Source organism: Arachis hypogaea, chromosome 7 (assembly GCF_003086295.3).
Source record: "Arachis hypogaea cultivar Tifrunner chromosome 7, arahy.Tifrunner.gnm2.J5K5, whole genome shotgun sequence".
NCBI classification, from domain to species: Eukaryota; Viridiplantae; Streptophyta; class Magnoliopsida; order Fabales; family Fabaceae; genus Arachis; species Arachis hypogaea.
In genome coordinates, this window is record NC_092042.1 from 29,780,267 (window position 1) to 29,802,585 (window position 22,319).

General features: G+C 28.5%; 1 long non-coding RNA gene across 38 annotated transcripts; it reads left to right on the forward strand.

The window, feature by feature from the left end:
- The first annotated feature begins 12,459 nt into the window (after window positions 1-12,459).
- On the forward strand, window positions 12,460-21,973 carry LOC112702905 (uncharacterized). 38 transcript variants are annotated; one of them, XR_011863858.1, is made up of 10 exons: window positions 12,460-12,735; window positions 12,857-12,958; window positions 13,063-13,189; window positions 13,295-13,348; window positions 13,485-13,576; window positions 14,068-14,167; window positions 14,365-15,135; window positions 15,308-15,371; window positions 18,264-18,348; window positions 21,554-21,973. It is a non-coding gene; the product is annotated as an uncharacterized lncRNA (long non-coding RNA). The 38 variants fall into 38 exon arrangements; XR_011863856.1 differs by having other exon boundaries at window positions 12,460-12,740; window positions 21,554-21,568; XR_011863855.1 differs by lacking the exon at window positions 21,554-21,973 and adding an exon at window positions 18,989-19,308 and having other exon boundaries at window positions 12,460-12,740.
- Window positions 21,974-22,319: the final 346 nt, after the last annotated feature.

Sequence of the window (22,319 nt, forward strand, 5' to 3'; positions counted from 1 at the left end):
AATGATAATGTTATACTAAATATTGAAAAATTTATAATTATAAAATATTATTTTTTATTTATCATGTAAAATTAAAATATTAGTCCGTGCATCGCACGGGTTTAAGACTAGTCATTATACAATTACTAAACTTTATAATTTAAATATAAAAAAATATTTTAATAATTATAAAATTGAATAAGAATCTTAATTTATTTTAAACTCAATTAATCAAAATTTACTTTAATTATTTTTAAGAAATTTCTGAAATTAAAGCTATAAATAAATAATTAAACTTAAGATTAATTTATAATAAAATTTTCAAAAATTCTGGGACTTACAGAAAACAATTCAAGAGCATGCCACATCAGTTCCATCATTAAGTGCAAAAACCCAATTTTTGAAAATCCGATTTTTATATAATAGAATAGATAGATAATAAAGATATTTTCTTAAATTAGTATAATTATGCATAATTCATTAAATATTGATTGTAATATTGTAATATAATTATAATAAATATATTTTTTAAAATAAATTTATTTAGAGAAATATAAATTGGTTATTAATAACCGGTGCCATTATCATATAATTATCATATTATATTATTATTATCATTATTATTATTATCAATATAATTAAAATAATAAAAAATATTTTTCATTGATAATTGATAAGTAGTTTAATAATACATTAAATGTTAATTTTATATAACTAAAATAAAGATATTTTCTTAAATTAGTATAATTATGCATTATTATTTAAATGCTAATTATAGTATAATTATAATAAAGATATTTTTATAAAATAAACTTAGAAGAGAAAATAGTGCATTAATGTTGGCGAAAAAATGAATTCATGAGGAATCGACACCTCATTTTCATTAGTTGGGAAAAAACCCAATTTTAGTATATTAAGTAGATAATTAAATACTATGTACAGTAAAAAATTAATATTATTAAAGGATAAAATTAAAATTTATTTCTATGTATCATTTTTCTCCCCAATATTTTCGTTTTATTTAAGTTTCTAACATTTTAAAATCATCTCAATTTTGTGAAGGGTATTTACAAATTTGATTAATTAATATTATTAATATTATTATTAATATTATTAATATTAATAAACGGTTACTAACCGTTTTGTACCATTTGGTTGAAGGGACACAACCTTTTAAGGATTGTATATGTTCAAAACATTTGTTTATTGGCTAAAGGGACACAACTCTTTAAGAGTTGTATATGTTCAAAACATTGTATCTATTGACAATAGAAATGACACAACCATTTGTATACGTAACTAATCATAATTGCTACGTGCAATATGTATAAATAAGTCCTTGTCTACTATTTCAGATATGAAGTACTAAGCGTACAATTTACACTACTATTAAGAGATTTTCTTTGTTCAAGAGAGTTGAGAATTTCTTACTATTGCTAATTAAGAAATTCTTAGGTTTCATTGTATCATGGGAGAGTATTGTCATCAACCCTATAGCAACTAAGTGTGGGGACAAATATCTCTCTAAAGAAAGCGATCTAATCGTGTCTTGAAACCACTACACAAATATAAGATTTTGTCATCTTACCATCTTCATATACCCAACAATTTTAGAGAGATACTTCTTGAAGATGGCACAAGATCAAAACACTACATTCAAGGTCATGAATCAAGAGTTTGTCAAATTAGATCGCTTTGATGGAACGAACTTCAACCGTTGAAAAGACAAGATGATGTTTCTTCTTTCAGTTCTCAATCTTGCATATATGATTGACTCAAAGACTACACCAATTGCCGATGCCGCTGAAAATTCCACACCGGAAGAGAAAAAAAGATTGTTCAATTGAAAAAGAAACGTGATGAAGATACTTTTGCATGTCGAGGTCATATTCTCAATACTTTATCCGACCGACTCTATGATCTCTACATGTCAATTCAATCACCATTAGAGATTTGGAAATCTTTGGAAGAAAAGTATAATACAGAACGACAAGGAACATATAAGTTTATTATGATGAAATATTTTGAATTTATTATGAATGATATTATGCCTGTCATGGATCAAATTCATGAATTACAAATCCTTGTAAGTAGACTTTGTGATCTACAAGTGGTGATCCCTGTATCATTACAAGTTGGAGCAATTATTTTAAAATTGCCTTCATCTTGGAATGGTTATAGGAAGAAACTTTTACATCTTGGTGAGGACTTCACAATTTAGAAATTACTAAGGCATATACGTATAGAGGAGGAAACTCGAAAACGTGATGCTGTGTATCTTTTTCAAAGTTCTAAAGTGAATCATATTGGTGAAAACAACACCAATAAGAAGAAAAGAAAGTTCTCTAAAGATTCAAAGCAAGATAAGAAGAGACAAAGAGAGTGTTATCATTGTCACAAGAAAGGACACTATATCAAAGAATGTAGACTTCTGAAAAGGGAAGCACCAAAGACCAACTTAGTGGAAGAGAAGGATCTAATTGCTATGGTTGTAGAAAAAGTACAAAACATGCATATTGGCATGGTTACAGAAGTCAACATAGCAACACAAGAAAAATCACTTGAGTGGTGGTTAGAATCTGGGGCTACTGTTCACGTTTGCAATGATCACAACCAATTCAAAACATATGAAGAAGTGAACAATAGAGAAGTCTTGATGGGCAATGACAACTCAGCCAAAGTTTGTGGTCAAGGAAGTGTGGAATTAAATTTTACATCTGGAAAGAAATTAAGTTTAATAAATGTACTTCACATTCCAGATTTGAGAAAAAAATTAGTTTCTGTTAGTCTCTTGTGTAAGAAAGGATTCAAAGTTGTTATGGAATCCAATAAAGTGATCTTGCTTAAGAATGATGTATTCATAGGAAAAGGATATTGTACTGAAGGCATGTTTAAACTTAGTATTAATAAAGTGAATGTTTCCTTGTATATTGTTGATTTTTGTGATTTATGGCATAGTAGATTAGCACACTTAAATTACAAATCAATTGAATATATGCAAAAGAATAACTATATTGATCTTAGTAACAAGGATTTTAGTAAGAAATGTGATATTTGCATACAATCTAAAATTACTAAGAAACCTTTTCCTAAGGTTGAAAGAAATACACATTTATTAGAATTGATTCATAGTGATATTTGTGAGCTAAATGGCAATATTACTAGAGGAGGAAAAAGATACTTTATAACCTTCATTGATGATTGTTCTAGATTTACTTATGTGTATTTGCTTAGAAATAAAGATGAAGCTTTTGAAATGTTTAAGAAATATAAAATGGAAGTAGAAAATATGCATGATAAGAAAATAAAAGTTCTTCGTAGTGATCGAGGTGGAGAATATTTTTCTAATGAATTTGATCACTTTTGTGAATTACATGGTATTGTGCATGAATCTTCCACTCCATATACTCCGCAACAAAATGGTTTGGCGGAAAGAAAGAACCGTACCTTAGTAGATATGGTTAATTCAATGTTACTAAATGCAAAATTGCCTTACAATTTGTGGGGTGAAGCATTATTGACATCATGTCATATCCATAATAGGATACCATCAAGACATAGAAAGGTTTCTCCTTATGAAATTTGGAAAGGAAGGAAACCTAATTTAAATTATCTTAAAGTGTGGGGGTGTTTAGCCTTTTATCAAGTTCCTGATCAAAAGAGAACTAAATTAGGGCCAAGAGCCATAAAAGGCACTTTTATAGGATATGCTCAAAATTCTAAAGCATATAGAATATTAGACTTAGTATCTAATGTAGTTGTTGAATCAAGAGAAGTAGAATTTATTGAAAATAAATTTATCAATGATTCAACTTCTAATTCAGAGTATCCCCAAAATGATACTAATATTTCACAAGAAATAAATAATCAAAATAATAAACGTCTAAACGACAAAGAGTTTATTGAACCAAGGAAGAGCTTGAGAGTAAGAAAAGAAAAGGACTTGGGTCCAGATTTTATTTCTTCTCAGGTTATCACCTTTTTGGTAGAAGGAACTAGGAATTCTGTAACAAAAAAGATTCCTATTGTTATGAACATAGAGGGTGATCCTCAAACATTCAAAGAGGCTATGGCTTCAAGGGATTCTGCTTTTTGAAAAGAAGCAATAAATGATAAAATAGACTCAATATTATCTAACAATACTTGGGTCTTGGTTGATTTGCCTCCAGGATCAAAGCCTATAGGATGTAACTGGGTATTTAGAAAAAAGTATAATACTGATGGTTCATTACAAACCTTTAAAGCAAGGTTAGTGGCCAAGGGGTTTAGACAACAAGAAGGTCTAGACTATTTTGATACATACGCACCTGTGGCAAGAATAACTTCTATTAGGGCTCTTATAGCATTAGCATCCATACATAAGCTTCATGTACATCAAATGGATGTTAAAACGGCTTTTCTAAATGGATATCTTAATGAAGAAATTTATATGGAGCAACCAGAAGACTATGTGCTACTCGGAAATGAAAAGAAAGTTTGCAAATTAATTAAGTCTTTGTATGGGTTAAAACAAGCACCTAAACAATGGCATGAGAAGTTTGATTCAGTGGTGTTATCAAATGGCTTCTCACATAATAGTGCGGATAAATGTATTTACTCAAAATTTACTAAAGATTATGGAGTAATTATTTGTTTATATGTTGATGATATGTTAATCATCGGAACAAATTTAGAAGGAATTCGTATAACGAAGGAGTATCTAACTTCTAAATTCAAGATGAAGGATTTGAATGAAGTTGATACAATATTAGGCATAAAGGTACATAAGAATGAAGTTGGCTTTACTTTAAGTCAATCTCATTATATTAAAAAGGTATTGGAAAAGTTTGATAATCTCACAATTAAAGAATCCAATACGCCGTATGATCCTAATCTTAAATTAGAAGAAAACATGGGAAGATCTATAGCACAATTAGAATATGCTAGTGCTATAGGAAGTTTAATGTATGCAATGCATTGTACTAGACCTGATATAGCATTTGCTGTGTGCAAATTATCAAGGTTTACAGGAAAGCCTAGCAATCAACATTGGAAAGCTATAACAAGAGTTCTTGGTTATCTCAAGAAAACCATAAACTTGGGATTACATTATAGTGATTATCTGGCAATTTTAGAAGGTTATTCCGACGCAAGTTGGATTACAAATCTTAATGATAACAAATCCACTTCAGGATGGATTTTCACCATAGGTGGTGGAGCAATAAGTTGGGCCTCAAAGAAACAAACATGTATTACACATTCTACTATGGAGGCTGAGTTTGTAGCTTTATCAGCCGCAGGTAAAGAAGCAGAATGGTTAAAAAATTTGTTATATGATATAAAGCTGTGGCCAACGATAGCCATTTCAATCTTCTGTGATAGTGAATCAACCATGTCTCGAGCATATAATAAGGTTTATAATGGAAAGTCTAGACATATAAGTTTGAGACATGAATTTGTGAGGTAACTAATAGATGATGGTGTAATTACCATCACTTATGTAAGATCTCAAGAAAATTTAGCGGACCCTTTGACTAAAGGTTTGTCAAGGGATAAAATCAAAGAAACTACTGCTAAAATGGGATTAAAACCTATTATTGCTAAATGATGGAACCCAACCTTATTCTAGTAGACCACTAGTTTCAAGGTTTAATGGGTAATAATAAGTTATTTAGCAATTGGAGCACTAAGGTATAGGATTTAGTGCTATTTACAATAAATTAGGAGGGTGAGTTTAAACTCTTAATGGAATGATAATATTATCTATCAAAAGATTCCACCTATATGAATATAAGAGTGGTGCCGCTCTAATCGAGAATTTTAGAGGTTTTATTCTCATAAATATTCATGAAATTAGGATGAGCACAAGGCCATATAAGTGCTTAAAATTGTAAACTCTTGAACTTGGAGGGTATAAGTAATGTGTGTGATTTTTGGTACTAGCATATGGAGTATAGGTTTAATCGATTAGACACCTATTACTTCGTTAGAACTTTAAAATTTACACTAAAAGAATGTTTAATCTTAGTGACACATTCTTTATGCATATACTTGTATGACATTTAAATTTTGTAAATAGTGGGGGATTGAAGGGTATTTACAAATTTGATTAATTAATATTATTAATATTATTAATATTATTAATATTAATAAACGGTTACTAACCGTTTTGTACCATTTAGTTGAAGGGACACAACTTTTTAAGGATTGTGTATGTTCAAAACATTGTATCTATTGGCTAAAGGGACACAACTCTTTAAGAGTTGTATATGTTCAAAACATTGTATCTATTGGCAATAGAAATGACACAACCATTAGTATACGTAACTAATCATAATTGTTACGTGCAATATGTATAAATAAGTCATTGTCCACTATTTCAGATATGAAGTACTAAGCGTACAATTTACACTACTATTAAGAGATTTTCTTTATTCAAGAGAGTTGAGAATTTCTTACTATTGCTAATTAAGAAATTCTTAGGTTTCATTGTATCATGGGAGAGTATTGTCATCAACCCTATAGCAACTAAGTATGGGGACAAATATCTCTCTAAAGAAAGCGATCTAATCGTGCCTTGAAACCACTACACAAATATAAGATTTTGTCATCTTACCATCTTCATATACCTAACATTTTGTCTTGCCGTCAATTCTGTTAACGGATCCCTAACAGCAAGATAATATTGAGCCAATTTTAAAATGTTAGGAACATAAATAAAATGATTTAAATGTTAGAAATAATTTTAAAACTTACCACAAGAAAATAAAAATAATACTTTATTCTTTAAAAAGAAAGCACCAACTATTTTGACAATTACACTAGAGTTTGAGTGTTGAACTTGTAAAAAAAAAATAACTTTGTAATTTCAGACTAAAAGAATTCAAGTTTTATTTTGTAGTTTTAGGTATAATTACATATGAGTGTAATTATACTATTTTTTTAAATAATTATTTATTAATTTAATAAAAAATAATTATTTTTATTTATATGATATTATATAATTAAATATAAATATAAAATTATTTTATATTAAATATTAACGGTATTAAAATTAAATTGAAAAAAATCAAAAGTTTGCTTAAAACACGAGAGAACATTTTTAAATTTTAATTGGGAGTAAAATTCTGTTATCTACAAATCGTTATCCAACACGTGTCAGGGCAGGTTTTTGACCAAAATCATTATACCAGAATTATTTACGTGGGTCAATCTACACTCCTGCTCCAACTATTCTGTTGCTATTCTACGTATTTCTTTTTTTTTTCTATTTATTTAAACAATGAACGAAATGAAAATCAATGATACTCAATAAGTTTTAATTTTTTTAATTGATACGTCACCCTTATCCTCGGTTGCACCGTAAGCTCGGCACGCAAATATCTGAGGCTGACATCACATTAAACAAGCTCGGAACAAAAGCAGATAAGTTCGGCCTCACCCGATCAAATAAAATGACACGTGCATCATAAAGCTCGGTCCCGTATCAGCCGTCCGAAAATCTCGGCACATGATCAGGACGGAAGCAGCATCACCCAACTGAGAATAAGAAACGTGCTCAACCGGTTTATAGTACCAAAACAGCATATCGTAACCAACCTACAAACTAGGACTGATCCACATGAAAACGGTAAAACAATCCCTATAAAGTCAAACCAATATCCTCAGCTAAAGTCAGGTTCAACTATCAGTTTTCATATTAACTTATCTCACTCTCACTTAATTATTCTCTCTCTCATTTTTTACTAAGAATCACTGCTGACTTGAGCGTCGGAGTATCTTGTGCAGGTATTTCCGCCGCGGTGTTTGATCTTGGCCGACGTAAAGCTCTTCCCCTTCATCGGAGATTTGCTCGGAAGTGCTTAAGCTCGGCCTCCCAGTGTTCGGACGAATCATTAATATTGGTTTACATTTAGTATAACGTATCATTATGATACAACGGCGTGTTTTACTAGTATATTGAAAGCAGGCGGAGCTTAGCGGAGCTTAGTTTAGTTGAGATAAAGAGGTTATGGTCTTTTAAATTTTTGTTAAAAAAATTAGTAAAATTTAAAAAAAAAATAAAAGATAATTTAATTGGTTTAAATATTTTATTATTATTTAAAATACTAAAATTTAATATTCATCTCTTATTTTTATTACACAATAATTTTTAGTTTAAAATATTCAAAATATGTTAGATTTGAACTGAATTGAATGTATTCGCATTTTACAATTCTCTATTCAATAAGAAATACTCTATCTATCTTTGAGTTCAAATATAAAAAATTAGGTATTTTTTATTTATGTAATTTAATATTATTTTCTATTTTACTATTTATTTAATTTAATTTTTTATATGATAAAAAAATTAAAATATTCAATAAGTATTGATATTATTGTATTTATATAAATTGATAAAAAAATTCAATAAATATTATAAATTTTAATATTTGTCTTTTTAACTTCTTTTTTTACATATTTTACAGGATATATATTCAAATTTTTATATAAAATAATCATGAAAAATCAAAGAATTGGTGCATTTTTAAGGGGAAGACTAATATTTAAGAAAGGGAACATATAACTTTTACAATATTAACACCTGTAAATAGTTCTTCTACTTTAATGAATCACAAAGAAAGTGAAATACAACCTTCAAAAATTTCAAAGAGTTGCATCTGATGAGTTTGACCTTAATTCTTTAGAACGAGACCCTGAAAAATGGCTTTAAATTTGGCAATATTACCCAAATTAAAGAAATGAGGTTAGACGAGCTTATCTTAAATGGGTCCATATCAAAAGCATCTTGACTTAAAGCATGAGAAAAATGTTGTTGGTGATTTATAGAAAGTAACAAAATAAAAAAAAATTATTCTTCACGTGTAAGCGTTTTTTTTATACAAATATTTATAAGTCATTTATATTTACGCGTTTCATGTTGTTACTGCACGTTTTTTTCTTCTTCTTGTTACTGCACATTCTTCTTCTTTTTTATTTTTCTTTTTTGTTATCGTCGTCATCAACACCACCTCTTCCTCCTCCTCATCTTTTTCCTTCTTTTTTTTATTAGAATTTCTTCTCTTCTTATTGCTTTGAATCCAATCAAGTGGCTTAGGTGTGATTCAATTCAGAAGAAAAAATATAGCATTAGAGGAAACATTTTCTCTGTATTTGCAGCAAATTTGGGTGTATCACAAATATATTTGGGTATATTTTTATTCTAATAAGTTCTGCATAATTCAAAACTCTTATTCTTCCTCCTCCTCATCTTCTACCGCTTTTTCTTTTTCTTTTTTTTATCATCATCACCGTCTTCTTTTTTTTCTTATTCATCTTTTTTTTGTTTTACTTTCTCAAGTGTCTTCTTGTTTTACTCTCTTAACAAGAATAAAAACAAAAAAATTAAACAAAGAAGAAGAAGAAACACATAATACTGCAAAATTACTTGGAAGAGGATGAACTTATATTCATTTAACTAAAAGAAAGAAAGAAATAAGGAAAAAAAGAAGAAGAAAAAAGTGCAGCATTAGAGGAAACATTTTTCTGTATTTGTAGCAAATTTGGGTGTAACACAAAGATATTTGGGTATATTTTTATTCTGATAAGTTCTGCATAATTCAAAACTCTTCATATTCCTCCTCTTCATCTTCTACTGCTTCTTCTTTCTTATCTTTTTATTTTGTTTTCTTATCATTCTTCTTGGGAGAAAAAATCAAATAACGAAGAAAAAAAACGTAAGGTTACAAAATCAATAGAAAGAGGAGGAGGAAAAAAGTATAGCAACAATAACAACAATAAAAAGAACCACAATGAGGATGAAAACGCGAAAAAGAAGAAGAAGGAATGCGAAGAAAAATGAGGAGGAATGCGAAGAAGAAGAAAAAGAAGAAGAAGGATTTTATGTATGGTGGAGCGAAGAAATCAAAGTTGAGGAAGCGTGTATTTACATGCTCTTTAAATTGAGAGTTATTTTTGTTGGATTTGGGTTGACTTATATAGACTTGTATGCCAAAAAGACTTATATGTGTAGCAAGTTTCATAAAAAATGCAGATAATGAGGATAGTGAGTTGAGGTATGCTGGAAACGATTTTATGTATGGTAAAGTGATTTGTAAAAAAAAATAAAAAAAATAAATGTGAGTAGATTATAATTAGCAAGTTAGAGAATACAAATTTATATTTATTCAATAATTTTTCCTCCTACTCTTTTTAAGTTATTTTAAGAGAATTTTATCATTTTTTTTCTCATTAACTTCTTTTTTTCTAAAATAAAATTAAAGAACAAAAAGAACACCATAAAAACGGATATAAAAAAGAGAGGTTATTATTCATTTTTTTATTAATTTTTTTTAAATTAAAATAGAAAAACAAAAACAACACCATAAAAATGGAAATAAAGAAGAGAATAAAGGGACAAACTAAAAAATGAACTCAAATTTGCACACTAATTTTTTTATGGAAGTGAGATGAGTAGTATATTTAAATATTGTAATTGTTAGTATTTTTTAAAATTGTAAAAAATATATAAATAAAAAAATCCAATTTTTATATCTCAAATATTTTATTTTTTAAAACAGAAATCAGACAGTCTAATTTTTATTCCTTTTAAAAATTAGAAGATTCAATTTCTATACCCAAAATTAAATGGTGCTATATGTAAAATTAATACCCAATAGTCCATATAAATAACAAAACAGCATCACATCAAAATAGTCGTAGCTAATTAATAATCAATTAATTATTCAATCTAAACACAAGTTTAAGTCAGTTACAATCTAAGCACAATTGAATTACGACACAAAATAAAAGACAGTACACAATTTTAATAAAGATTAACCAATAAAATAAATAAACTAATCATTAAATGATTATTAGTAGTCAGTTCATGTGGAGTATTAGTTGGTGCTACTAGCTGTAACTTTAGCTAATTATTTGGGCGGGTTAATGGACAGTCCGTTAGAAGTAGTGAATGGGCCTTGAATAATCAATGGTTTGGTCTGAATAATCAATGGTGTAATGGGTGACTGGGTTTGGGTTAGATTAGTTTTAAGTCAAAAATTTATTAATCTTAACATTAGTTTTACATATTTGTATGATTTAAAATGAATAGTTTTTTTTTTAAATATTCTCATTCAATCCGATCCAATTTCAAGTAATTTAAATTAAATTTATAGTTTTATAAATAAAAAAATAAATAAATATACATAACAAATTTTAATATCAAATTTTAAATAATCAATAATAACATAATAAATTTCAATAATATTTTAAAAAATTATCAATAACATAATAATAGGAATAAAATTATAAGTTAACTAAAATAAATAAATAAATAAATCTCTTTTTAGATTCATAAAATATTTACTAAATAATAATAATACATGAATGAGATAAAAATATATAACAAAGTGAACATATTACAGATAAATTTTAGATATAATAATAAAATAATAATATTATATCACATTAAACTATTTGGATTGGATTGGATCAGTTTTGAAAAGTAGATTTAGAATTCTATTCAATTCATATGGTCTGTCAAAAATATAATCTAGTTAAATTTAAATTAGTACGGTTTTAATTAATTTTTGGTTTAGATTGAATTAAATAAATAATTTAATTTAAATCGATTTAAATTTAAACACCTTTAGATTGGATTATTGTAAAATCTGAGTGATGACTAAAAAAAAAAAAAAATTAAAAAAAGTGGGTTGATAAAAGAGGTCCGAAATGGGAGATTCAAATTAAGTTCTTTGGGTAGAGATGCAATTACATAGGTAGTTATTACTTGCATAGTCTTAGAAAATGACCAAAGTAGCCATGCCAGCATGTATGCTATTAGAAGTTAAAACTTGTAACGACATGTTTATGAAAGCTACTTATTTGAAAACTGGTGGCTACAAATATTGGGTTTAGGTAATTTATATTAATCAATTTCTAATTTTACTTTTGTATTTGTAATGATCTATTTTTAGTTTCATGATCATGGCAGAAATAAAATGTTACTAATCTATTATCCGATAATTGTTAATTCTTTATTAATATAACATATGAGCCTAATTCATAGTTAGAAATGTAAATGTATTTTTGACGTAATTTTTTTTAGTAGATTAAAAAAAATATCGGTCAACCACCAATAAATTATAAAACAAAAAAAAGAGAAATAAACATAATTCAGAAAACAGCCACGTGGGTCTCATACACAAAACAAGCGTATTGATGGGAGTGAATCCTTTTCAGTGAAAAAAAAATTGGATAGTATCCAGTAAAAGATTTCAACCTTTATTATATTCTCTCTCTCATTTATTTCTGATCCCACTTGTAGAATTAAAGGTAAAAAATTACACTTTATGCTCTCCAATAACAAAAAAAAAATGGAAAAAATCCATTTCCCGTATTGACTCCTAATAGTAACTATATATCTATCTATTACTTGTATAATAGTCGTAGCTCATTCAGCCACGTGTCAACTTTAGATTAAATGAGATTAAAAAATAAAAAGAAGCCAAAAGGTAAAGCAGATTGTTTTTCTCTCTCCTGCTCTTTCTCTCTTGTGTCTCAGTTTCTCACTCTCTCTATATGTTTCCTTCCTTCATCGTCTCAGTCTCTCACTCTGTCTATGGATCTCCGGAGAAAAAGCGAACCGCACCGTCGGCTTCAACACCATCACCGGCAGATGATCTCTGGATTGCATCCTCTCGGTTATCTGCTCTCTCTTTCTGGTGACTGCCACTCACATTCTCTCCCGGTCTTTCTCCCAAACCCTACCTCTTCACCTCTGTTTTGCACCTTCAGGTTTTGTATGTCTCTTCAATCTTCGCCAATATCTTCCTTCTAACGGTTGATTCTCATCAATTTGAAGTATATTGGTTTTTCTTATCTGCTGTTGTTGGGAAAAATCCTCTGCCTTTATCAGTCTTGGAAGATTTCCAACCACTCTGGTCGTTCGTTTAGGTTTTGTACGGCGTCGCGTCGCTTCCGTGAATCTTCCCCGTTATTGCACTCTGATTCGAAGTGGGTGAGGGTTTTCATTTCTAAAATTAATTTAGGTTATCATCATTTTGTTTTATACATATTAGTCTGTTTCACATAATTATGAATTAAATGTTTTCTAATTCTAAGGGGTTATGAAGATGAGATATGTTTGCTGTGAGTGGACTGTGAGAGAAAAAAATGATGTCTTCATCTTTGATTGTGGTCGTCTATGTCTCCCAAACCTTAGGGATTCAACTCGGATCTCCATAATATGGTTCGTATATCGTTTCCAGTGGTCGAAACTTCTTTTTTATTTTGGTTGTTACATTCAATTCAATGCCAAAGAACCTAACCTAATTTGGTTGGTGGTTGGTTGCAGCTCATGTTGTTAAAGTCAGAAATTGGAAAGGTCAGTTGAACATACCTGATCCAGGTAAGTGGGGTGGGTTATTGTTCTGTTGTAGCTTATTTGTTCTTATTTTGTAACCTGAGTGTGTATTAGGGTAAAGTACTTATTTTATATTTGTGCTTCCTTTTAATTGCATTATTGTGACTTTTGTGCAAGAAAGCAAATATGAGCGATGACAACATCACAAGGAGTTATCATCATCACCATCATGGAGCCACAAGAGAATCATCATCAAGGAGTTATCCCTAACAGGTGAAGGCACTCTCTCTCTCATACTCCCCAACCCATCTCTTCAACCCTATTTTCCAGCTTCCGATTCGTTCAACCCAAATTTCAGTGTTCTTGATTAATTAGAGAAAACTTAGAAGATGAAGTTTTATTTCACCCCCAAACCTGTGTGAAAAATGTAGTTCTTTTTCTGGCACACAACATCATGCAAAACCTGTGGTGCTATCTTCCTTCATGGGTAAAAGAGCTAGCTAGGACCTAAATAAGATGAATATTTTTTTATCATTTTCTACAATTAGACCCACTAAATCCTATATTGAAGATATGAATGTAGTCATTGATACTTAAATCCAGCATTTTCAAGGGCTTCCCCTTGATTATAAAATTCTTTTGATCGACATTGGCAAACGTTGATCTTTTGTGTTTGAATGCAGTTTTTTTGGATATATTAAGGATTGCATTTGCTTTTTCTTTGTTTTTATTAATAAACTTCTATTTATATCATTATATTGTAGACAGAAAAGGTCGATCTGAAAAATACAGTTGTTGATGAGAGCCAAAGACAGTGGAATGATCAAGAGACTTCCTGCATATTAAGGAAGGAAAAATTTAGTGGTAAGTTTTTGTAGAATGGTATGTTGCTAGCATTATTACTCCCTTTTGATTAACTGGCAAATCTTTATTGGTAGCTCATTTCTGGTCTTGTGGCCTCCTTCAATGATAATGGTTGGAACTGAGACATTTCTGCACTAGCAGCAAGGTTAATGTTGATGTACAATTTTGAATTTTATTTTTCCATTTTGTTGATTCAGAAGGAAGTGCAAGTGAATCTGAGGATGATAACAAGAGAAATGATGCTGCAGAAGAAAAAACAGATGATGAAGACAATGCCTTTTTTGACACCTGTGATTTTTTATCGTCTAGTTCTTTCAAAAGTAATGGGTCTGATTAAAGAGTATCATCTTTCTCTTCTGATGATGATGGGTTCTATGCATTCGAATTGGAGGATGATGTAGATCCAGCCATTAGATCTGTTGGAAGCAACTACTCTCATGTTAACTGGCGTAAGAAATTGCCTGACCCTGTAGAGAAAGAGAAAGGTGTGAATATCTGGTCAATGATTAAGGATAATATAGGGTAGGATCTAACTAAAGTTTGCCTCCCTATTTATTTTAATGAGCCACTCTCCCTCCCTGCAAAAATGTTTTGAAGAAATGGAATATTCCCATCTGCTGGACCAAGCATATGAATGGGGAAGAAGAGTAAGTCTAGATTTGGCCGACATGTCTCTACTGCGATGCAAGTCTGCATTTTTTTGCCAGCATAAAGTTTTTCTTAATGACAGTTCTTTAAATGTGGTTATGGTTGTGTTGTTTGATTTATTTTTTTACTATTTGACACCTATTTCTGTTATAGCTCTTTTGTGCTATTAGGTTAGGGTTTAGAGAGATGAGTACCAATTTTGGGAGAGATTTGTCGGCGTGACAGAAAGATATTTAGCTTTACATGTTCGATATCTGTCTTACTTCTGATTCTTAGATCTGATGATGTCGGCGGTGAAGATCTTCGATTAGATCTCGGAGGTTAGTTGGGTTTATATTGATTTAAGATTTCTCATGTATCCTAGAAATTGTAGGCACTAGATTGAATTTGGGTTTCTAACATGTAATTCACAGTAGTTTTGAATAATTTTAATTATTTTTTTGAACTCCATCTTCATGGAGATTGTTTTTCGTTTTTCTGTTAAATGGAAAGGAGAAAACAAGAGGATAAAGGGAAGAGGATGCAGCAACAGGAGAAATATTTTAAGCATGTTAAGGTAATTATCGGGTTTCCTTCTCATAGAATATATTCAGTTAAAATTTATTTATCATTAGAAAATGAGAAAAATTTGATTAAAATATTCTCTTACCATTATAAACAAGATCTTTGGATGATCATGAATCCTGAAATAGCTTTTAATAAAATTTGTAACTTAAAAGTGTTATAGACTCTGCTTCTAATTGATTAATTTTTTTTAGAGATTAAAAAAACGTACTTTTGTTGTACATAAATGCATACTTTTTTTTAGCTTAGTTAAAATGTGGCAAATTTTTTAGTTCTAGCAGCAACTGAAACAAAAGCATGTGAAAAAAACATAATGATCTTGAGACACATAATAAAAACTATATACACTCCATATGGAAACACTTCAATTGCTCTCCAAATTTTATTCATATAGAAAGCAATGCTGTTGTAAATTTAGTAACCAACTATCCTTATTTGTATAATTGCACACTACTTAAATTTTGCTCGGATGCTATTTAGATTTATTTATTAATTATGATCCGTTAATAGTAAAAATTTTGAAATATGTTAGCTGGGAAAATCTAATTGGAGCGAGCCCTTTTTTTTCATTCTTTATGGATTTGTGAGTATTTCTTGTGTAGTTTTGAAGTATTTATCTTTTTATTGAGATAATTGTGTGGTTTTAAACTTGAATTATACTTGAATGTTGTTTATATATAATTATTTAATGTGTATATTTTGCGGTACAATATAATGGTTTTTTCTCTAAATTATGATTACTTTGTTCTTTTATGAAGAACTCTCTGAGTAAAGTAAATAATCTTCCTTCTTGCTTATTTTTTATATAAATTATGGTTAATTTGTTTTTTTTGTGTGGTTTTATAATATTTATTTTTTTATTGAGATAGTTGTATATTTGGGTATATTTGGATATTTTAAATTCTTAATCTTTTGTTACTACTCCAATCACCGTTATATCTTTTTAAAAAATATTTTTATATTTGCATGTGTGTGTTAATCTATGTGTGACATCCATGTATGAGTTATTCTTCTCTTTTTTTTTTTAAGATTTTTTTAATTTTGTTTCAAATAAATTGAATTCACTGATTATTTATTCTCTTTTATATGGTTTTATAATATTTATTTTTTGATGATGGGTAAAAATACATGTTTACTTCTAATCCTCTATTACACACTGCTTAAAAAAATTACTGATGTTTATAAACTAAGAATGGATAAGTTGTCTTTTAGAAATTCAAAATCACAAATTAGTCATTATGTACAAAATTCATGCATATAAAGAGGAGGACTAATATGCCAACTTTTATTTGATATCTTCTGTATCTTTAGGGTTATTTCTTTGTTATTTTTTTGTGGGTCTTTATTTCTTGATTGAATGATTTATTTTTTTGTTTTTTGTTTTTGTGGGGGGTAAATGCTCGGGATTGTTATTAAAATAGAGCTTCATGTTGATTTTATAAGTATCATGAACATTTTTTCTTTTCTGATTTTTTGCACTGAAAAAAATTTATAGTCAGATTTAGATTTTTGCCTTTTTTTTCTTGTAATGAGGATTGTTATTTGTATACGAGATACATGTTGATTTTACAAGTATCATCAACATTTTTGCCAATTTTCTTCTTCTGAAATTTTGTATACAAAAGAATTGAGAGTCAAATATAAATTTGTTGCCTTTTTATATTTTTAATTCTAATTAACACTAATTATGTTTTTTTAATATTTATTTTGAGTATTTTTGAAATATTTTTACAAGTGATACATTTTTATGCATTTAATTTCAAAGCTTCTATGGTAAAGAAGTGAAATATTCTATATTTCATTGCCGTATTTTTTTAAAATAAAATTAGTAAGAAGATTATTCTTATATATTACTCTCTTTTGTTTATTTCTTTAATCCTTGATTAAATCTGTCATTTTTTTTGTTTTTTGTTTTTGCGGGGGATAAATAATAGAGATTGTTATTTCTAAATAATGTCCATGTTGATTTCATAGGTGTCAAACATTTTTTCAGTACAACTACATGCTTATTTTTATATAAATTATTTTTTTGTTTTCTTTTAAGTGGGTTTATAATCTTTAATTTTTTCTGATATATGAAAGATCATAGGTGTGTAAAAAAAATAAGTTAATAAATTTATAGGGTGCAATTTTGGCTGTTGGTTTATTTTATTCTTTTTGTTTCTCCGATTCCTTGATTTTTTATATTCCTGATTATTTATTTTATAAATACGTATTTTGTTTCCCTTTTTATTGAAATAAAATTAGTAAGTAGTTTATCCTTATTTGTTACTCCTTTTTGTTTATCCTTTAATTTCTTGATGGTATGCTTTATTGTTTTCTTTTTAGCATAATTTTCCAAATTTATTGATGCCCTCCTATTTCTCCTTGAGTATTTAGTTAAATATATAATAAGCTTGTGTGTATCTTCATTGGAATATGATATATTTTTTCATTAAAAATCTAATTATATAGGAAGGCTACTAAAATCATGATATTTAAACAAAAAGGTGTGCTCATAACCTAAGCCTGCCATCCCTTAGATTTATGTATAGGCTTTTTTTGTTTTGATTCTTACTTTTTCCTTTATACTGACCTCATGTTATTTTTGTTATCTTCATGTTTTCTCTCTTCCTCTCCTTTCTCTTTATCTTCTCTTCCAATTTTCTTTATTGCTTATATCTATTGCTGCTAGCTTAGGATTTATAGAGAAGATTGTTTATTGTATGCTCTTTTTCTTCCTTCCTTTTGGTCTTTAATTTCTCTTTCTTCCTTTTATATTTTTCTTTTCTTTTTTCCTCTTCTCTCTTTCTTCCTTTTTTTATTAGGTTAGGATTTAGTGGGAGCTGTCTTAATTTACGTGCTATTTTTCACCCTTTTTGATATATTTCTCTCTTGCTATTAGGTTAGGGTATAGGGTTCTAAGTCTGTCCTTCTGATTCTTCAATTTAATAGTGGTGGCTGTGAAGATCTTGGATTAGATATTAGAGGTTAGTAGATATAGAATAACTTTTCTTTTCTCTCTCTTCGTCTTCTCTAAGTAATTGATTTTTGAATATTAAGTAGGTTTTTAAAAGATGAACGACATTAAATGATTCTCTAATCTATATACTATTTTGATGATAATAGAAAACATAATTGTTTGGCTTTCCATAATTTTGTTACGATTGCTTCAATTCCTTTTAAGTAGGTTTACTAATATATTTTTTTACTGATCTTAAGTGAATAATTGTTTATAATATGCTAATGAGAATAATCTGTTATAAAGATAGAAAAGAATAGTTGACAAATCAGTCTGTATTAGGGTAATAATATTCTAAATAGTCTATATTTACTTTTCTAGAAGAGATCTGTATTAGGGTAATAATATTTTAAATAGTCTATATCTACTTTTCTAGAAGAGATCAACTTGACATATTTTTCATTTGGAATAAGCTCTATCCTTTATTAAATATTAAAAATATATTGTATACGCCTATTAAAATTATAATATTTAAACTAATACTAGATGTGCTCATTGTATGCCCTTTTTCTTCCTTCTGACACTATTAGGTTAGGGTTTAGAAGAAATTGTCTTGATTTACGTGCTATTTTTTACATCTTTTTGCTACATTTCTCTCCTGCAATTAGGTTAGGATATATGATTCCAAGTCTGTCCTTCTGATTCTTTGATCTGATAGTGACGGCTATGAAGATCTTGAATTAGATATTGGAGGATAGTAGGTATAGACTAATATAGGGTATACTGTAAATTTTGAATGTTCAGTTTCAAATATCTATTAATTGTTTCCTTTCTTTTCCCTCCCAAATTAAAAAGTTTAACTATTTCAAAGATTCAAGTTTCTCAGTTGTATATATACTGCTAGATACACCCCTCTTTCTCCATTTTTTTATCTTGTGTTAACTGAAGCTACTATATTGTGTGTGCTATAAAAATGTCATTCTCTTAAAAGAAAATCTGCCAATGCCATGAGAGAGATATCAAATGAAAGTGATCACTCAAATGAAAGTGATCACTCGGATAATTTGTGTGATCAAGTTGATGAAAGTGAAAAGGTGATGATGTGTTTATTTGCTTATACAATATGCTAACTTTTATTATTTAGTTTTTTAGACTTACTAACAGAAGACCCGTACAACATACGGGTGAAAGATATTTATTAGCTAAATTTTTCTATTCGATTTAACTCTCAAGAAAGATTTAATTATTTTTTATTAAAAAATGTGTAATTTATATTGACTCAAAAAAAAAAAAAACACATCAACCCTAAAATAGCATAATTTGAATACTTTTTCTAAAATTTATTGTGTCTTAGCTGAATGATCCTTCATTTTATTTGTATGCAAATTGATTTGGTGAAATTTTTGAAAACTTATTACATCTTGCAGAACAATAATTTTTTGCTCCTCTTAAATACAGATATAAGTGATAGACTTCTTTTGATCCAATCTTAAATCACTTACACAAATTTTTCCATCACTACCTTTTAATTTAGACTTCTGTTGATCCAATCTCAAATCACTCGTACAAATCTCTCAATCACTATCTTTTAATTTGACACCAAAAAAAAAATTCTTTACCTTTTATTTTTTTCTTTTTTACTTTCTCCTTTATTATTTATTCCTAATGTTGTAAGAATGACACATCAATGAAATACTTTACGACAATTGAAATGCATAAAAAATAACATTTTTTAGTATTCTGTTTGGTAAAAAAAAAGTAGTAATATACTATTTGAGACTTTAAATTGTTTGTAATTTTTAATAGGTTGTTGAGTGATATAATGTAATTTTTATATTTTTAATGGGATTGAAAATTATAAACGAATTAATCAACTTAGTATGTAATTTTAGAAATAATAATTAATTTATTTTGTATAATTTTTACGTACAAAAATAATTTGTTCTTTATTTATCAGTTATAATATTAAATGAAAAAAATAACATACTAAGAAATCTCTCTCTAAAATTTGTTACTTATTAAACACATCACACATGGCGTTAAATTCAGTTACTTAATCTTCTAGGCAATGTTCTAAGATTTTATGAAAAAGGAAAATTGACTCACTAAAATTGAATAGAAGATTAATAAATTAGGATGTGAATGTTTTCTTTATGTTTGGGTGTTATAAATGCTTAAAAAAGTATTTGTTAAGAGAGAACATGAATAAAAGAGAAAAAGATACTTCACCTGAAAAGAGACAACCGTTTTTTATTTGATTTTGTATCGTATAATTTATGTACTAATTAACTAACTAAAACTCTTGCCTTTTATGAGTATTGTCTAAGTATGATCAAATCAATTTTTTTTAAAACAGAAAAATCAACACAACTACACCGTAATTTAGATAATTACAAATCTTAATATAACGGAATTGGCTAACATAATGAGAAAAAATATGTCAAAAACTCTCATTGATAAAACAAAGTCTTTGTTGAAAAATTATAAAAGAACTCAAAATTGATAAATAATATCTCAATGAACTTTGCTTTAATATATAAAATCCCTGCAATCCTATAAATTGAGTAAAAAAAAAATAATTTTTGAAAACTTTAGGCAGCAGTGGCAACAGCTCTCCTATTCTTTAGTGCAACTTTTATACCTAATTAGAAGTAATAACAATAACCTTTAAGTCGTACCCTATCCTCCATAATAAAAAATCACACATAATTTTTTCCAAACTAATAATAATCATCAATGACAATAACATTAGTAATGGTAGTTAAAACAATAAAACTGTTCAATAAAAAAAATAAAAATAGAAATTTAAGCCCCTAAAAAAATTACCTTCTGCCCCTATCGCTATAATCTTAGAGTTAATAGTTTGGCTTGCCTGCATTTTTTTTAAATAAGAAATCTCCCACTAAATCATTCAGAGACATGAGGTCAGTAGCAGTTACAAAGGCTTAAAGCAGAACATAAGCTCACTACTATATTGCTAAATAGACCAACTTAAAGAAACTATTATTCTAAATCAAGTAAAGAAGATAAAACCATCTTATAATAATAATTAAAATCGCAATAAGACAAAACATATGTACCTATTTCATCCACTCCTCAAGTCATTATATCATTGAATTTTAAATTCTCCTCTCCTGCACTCTTCTTTATTCGACACCCAAGCTTGCCTCCAATACTTTATCTCTCATTTCAAAACCTGTGTATTTAAATTTTTGCTTTGAAACATTTTGCAGTTTCTATGCTTTCAAAAACACCATGTGATTGCAAAGACGTTAGACATCCACTGCTGCTTATACCTCGTTGGAATTGGTGCTGCAATTCATGACTTGAAGCATTTCTTAGCTCATCTTCAATGCAGACCCATATTATATAGTACATCACCCCAAAAACTTGATGCTACATCACAACTAAAGAAAAGATGGCATACAATCTCTGCCTCTTTACGACACATTGGACATCCATAGAGGCTGGCAAAATCCCACAATTACATAATTTGTCCCTAGCTTTACAATTTTTTTCATTAAAACAAACCAGTTTAATAGCTCAACATGCTTGGTGCTAAACCATCCCATTATTTCTTCATGAACCTGAAATTGTTCGAAACCTTCTCACCTGCCATATCTTTATAATGTACTTACAACATCTTACCTTCATCCTTCCGAAATTCATAAAATCAAACCAACATCTGCAAATAATGAATAAACAGAGAAACACTTCAAAATCAAAAGGGTCATTAGAATCTATGACATTACAAAATAAAATTGAGTGTTTTGTGGCAAACGTAAATATATTGGTTATTGAACCTCATTAAACATGCAACAAAATCAAAGTGCAAATCCATCAAAGAATTCTCAAAAATAAGGAGAAATAAGAACAAACTTTTGGCTCAAAAGAAGTTGTTTCACTGAATAAGTAAGAGATCCAGTTCTAACTTAACAATGTATTAAATTATTTAAAAAAATGATGCAAATAGATTCAAAGTAAAAAATCACCAACTAA